Source organism: Leuresthes tenuis, unplaced genomic scaffold (assembly GCF_036924035.1).
Source record: "Leuresthes tenuis unplaced genomic scaffold, fLeuTen1.0.hap1 SCAF_20, whole genome shotgun sequence".
In the NCBI taxonomy this organism is placed as follows: domain Eukaryota; kingdom Metazoa; phylum Chordata; class Actinopteri; order Atheriniformes; family Atherinopsidae; genus Leuresthes; species Leuresthes tenuis.
The window spans coordinates 26,401,430-26,405,503 of NW_027325374.1; the positions used below are offsets into that span (position 1 = coordinate 26,401,430).

The 4,074-nt window shown below is 39.3% G+C and overlaps 1 non-coding gene across 1 annotated transcript; it reads left to right on the forward strand.

The window, feature by feature from the left end:
• The first annotated feature begins 2,627 nt into the window (after positions 1–2,627).
• Positions 2,628–2,741, forward strand: LOC140279035 (U5 spliceosomal RNA). Its single transcript, XR_011909241.1, has one exon. It is a non-coding gene; the product is annotated as a U5 spliceosomal RNA (small nuclear RNA).
• Positions 2,742–4,074: the final 1,333 nt, after the last annotated feature.

The following is a 4,074-nucleotide window of genomic DNA, read 5'->3' on the forward strand; positions in this document are numbered from 1 at the left end:
GCTCCCGCTATTGATTGTGTACAGTCGGGTATTTTAACCTTTTCTTACCCGCTTTTTACCAACTATGGTTGGACATTCACACCTTCTTACAGCAGAACACCTCCGCTCCTTCTTTTGATTATGTATGGTTTGACATTCGCACCTTCTCTCACCCGCCTTTTACTATGGTCGGCCATTCACAGCTTCCTCTCCACCATACTTGTATGGTGGGATATTCACACCCACTTGCATCCGAAGACCTCCGCCCCCACTTTTGTTGATATTTAGTCGGTCATTCGCACCTTACCCGCTTTTGGCAAACTATGGCCTTCTTGCAGCCAAACACCTCTGATCTCGCTTTTGATGATGTAAGGTTGGGCATTCAGACCTTGCTTCACCTGCTTTTCACCAAATATAGTCGGACATTCACACCTTCTTGCAGCCGAACACTTCCGCTTTTAGTGTTCTATGAGGCATTCACATATATTTTTTCACCATATTTTATAGAATATGGTTGGAAATTCTCACCCACTCTCATCCGAAGACATCTCCTCCCGCTTTTGTTAATATATAGTCGGGCATTCGAACCTTTTCTTACCCGCTTTTTACAAATTATGGTCGAACATTCACACCTACTTGCAGCTGAATACTTCCGCTCCACCTTTTAGGTATGTATGGTTGGCATTTGCACCTCTTTTTATACTGATTGCTGAAGATTAAGTTGTTCTTTCTCAAACTACAAATTTTTTTAATTGTTGAAACTTGATTTGAAGTGGATAAATAAGGAGGACAAACAGTTTTAAGTCAGGCTGATAGAAGGAATTAATTTTATAGCAAAATCTGTATTTCGTCATATGTCGAGAGATGCTTATTACTGAAGAAGTTCTTTCTCATTCTACAAAGTACAACGTTGTTTATCGTTGAAACTTGATTAGACATGAATAAATATGAAGGACAAAGCAGTCTTAACTTGGTTTGAGTTAAGGAATTCGTTTTATAGGAGAATCCGAATTCGTGCATAACTCATAAAATAGAGCTTATTTTCGGATTCCTGAAGAATGATTCTGGTTCTTTCTCATAATACAAAGTTTGTTGTTTATTGTTGAAACTTCATCAGAAGTGAAGAAATAAATGAATGCCTATCAACAAATGTGGGATCTAAACTCTAGTGCTTCCTCTAAAATAATTTCCTTTCTCAATTTAGAAATGTGTGTGTGTAAGTCACAACACCCGTGACACCAAAACGGCTTTCTTTTCTCTACACTCTGCACTATGAGCACACACACCAAATCAGAAAGGCTTTTTTCTCTCTTTTCTACATTATGGACTGTGGGGACACAAAACCGCTCTCTCTCTTTTTTTTTTTATCGTGTGCCAGGGCGTTGTCTCATGTATTAGATTATGCTTAAGATACGAATGGGTTTATCAGTCACATCAGAATCCATACATACTGATCCTCCCGTAATAAAATGGTCGGATCTTATCAAACACACTTTGTTTCTTGTGACAATCAAGTCAGCGAAACAGCGTATACACGTCAAGACACTGAATCAAGTTTGCCACAAGAACTCATAAGTTTGGCAGTATTGCTCTGCCATCAGCAATGATACACCCATTTTATTTTCGTGAGACATGTACAAGCACCTGTTCATCTACTGTTCTATCACTATGAATTAGTGATCTATTATCAATAAGGATACTTCTACAACTACTATCAAAGTATGTCCGGACTTCTTATGTTGTCAGTTGCTATATATGAATAAGTGGGTAGCTACTGACAAGCATTAAGCATGTCACACAGCCCAAACATATAACATTTCAGGACACACCACACAGTTAACAACCACAGTGAAGCGTGTCAAAGCCCAAACATGTAACATTCAACAGGACACTTACACAACACATTCAAATCAAACAGTCAGACAACATACAAGAACATATACCCCAGCCGGCATTGCTCCCTGCCTATTTTCGTACAGCACACTATGTGTGCGCACACCTTTATTCACAAACTCTTCAACTTATACTCTTTTACCGAAGCTGCTACAGCTCGATTGGCCGAATACCCTTAGATCCTATTTCGGTGAATTTGACATCTGCCTTACATGTAACAGATTAGCGGTTTAGCAGTTTTAATTTAGTTTGAGTGAAGGAATTAATTTTATAGCAAAATCCGAAATCGTGAAGCACTCATGAAAGTAAGCTTATTCTCGGATTCCTGAAACTTTAGATTTGCTCTTTCTTTTACTGCAAAGTACAACGTTGTTTTTTTTGTTTAAATCTTTCTAGACATGGTAAATATGAACGACAAAGCAGTTTTAACATAGTTTGAGTGAAGGAATTAATTTTATAGATAAAATCCCAAGAGTCTGCTGAGAAAAGAGAGTGAATGCGAAGTAGACTTTAACACGGCTATGGGAGCGAGCCGAGTGTCGGCTAACCGGGAGAATTGCTTGAAAGAAACGCGACACCGAATGAGCGGTCAGAACAAAGCCTCAATACGGGATTCTCGTGGTGTTTTTGTTGCTGCCTTGTTGCTGCCTTGTCTTTTGCATAGAGTAAAAGCGTCTCAACCAAGCAAAGCTCACCATGGGGAAGGTGGCTATACCAACTAGCCTGATGCCCTGCTCCCGCAGTGACGGATAATCGTACTCTGGTTTCTCTTCATAACATACAAGTCTTTCGCCTTTTACTAAAGACTTCCGTGGAGAGCAGCACTAATGAGTTGTTTCTATTATTGGCAGGCTTTACCTTTGCGGGTGAAGCCCTTTCTGTCTGTGCAAAAGAAATCTTGCTACTTTGCAGAGTGACTTCTCTGAGTAGAGTCGCCTTACAAGACAAGGCAGCCATCGAATAGATTGTTTCTACTTGGTCAGCCGAGGAGCAGGGGGGGGGGGGGCAAGCGTCTCAACCAAGCAAAGCTCACCAAGTAGGAACAATCGGGTCCTTTTCGATGGCTGCAACACCTGAAAGAGATATTGATGCGAGACCCGATCAAATGCTTTTTCAAAGTCTAAATTTAAGATGACAAGCCGGGTGTTTCTGTCTCTAGCGTAATCAATGATGTCTCGAATCAGTACGAGGCTGTCGGTGAGTTGTCTCCCTGAGATGGCACAAGCTTGGTCTGGGTGAATTACCTCCTCTAAAACAGAGGACATCCGTGTCGCTAAAACCTTGCTAAAAAGTTTACAGTCAAAGTTTAAAAGTGTGATGGGCCTCCAATTCTTTAGGTCAGTCTTATCATTTTTTTTATAAAGTAGAGTCACTATTCCCACTCTAAAACTGTCAGGCAGTCGGTCGAGTTTTTCAAAATCTTTAAAAACATCTAAAATGTCTGATGATAAAAGGTCCCAATAGGTCAGATAGAATTCTGCAGGAAGCCCGTCTAAACCCGGAGCTCGACTTCTCTTAAAACCTGTTAGGCATTTTTTTAACTCTAAAGCAGTAAAATTCTGTGTCAAGTGTGCATTCTCTTTTACGGTTTTGTCAACGAATTTTAAGATTTCTGCCGATGTTTCCAAGTGCACTGGTTTCTCTTTGTACATGTTACTATAAAAGGTATGTACAGTTTCAATCATCTCTTGTGTGGATTTTGTTAAAAACCCATCTTCTCTTTTTAGATTTTGAATACACTCCTTTTTATTTATAACTTTCTTTCTTTTTCACCTTCCTCAATTTCCTGCTCCCTGCTTCTTACAAAAATTCCTTTACTCTTTATTTCTGCTAAAACTGACATTTCCTTTTTGACATCTTTGATTTCTTCTTTAAAGTCTATGCCACACTGATTTAGTTTAAAGTAGCGCTGTAAGCGTTTATGTAGTCCCATCATACATCTATTCTCTTTCCTTTTTTTACGTTTACCTTGCTGTTTAAAAAAAGTCTGGGTCGTTTCCTTCACCATTTCCCACCATTGTGCATGTGTTTCGTAGAGGTCTTGAAAATAAAATCTACCCCTGCTCTTTTTCTATCTTTCCTGCTCAAGATACAGTTAAAATCCCCTCCTACAACTAAAGGTACTTGCCCTAGCATGTAAAGCTGTATATCTTCTAAAAGGTCATACCTTTAATTTTTTCCATTGAAACCATAAATATTTAA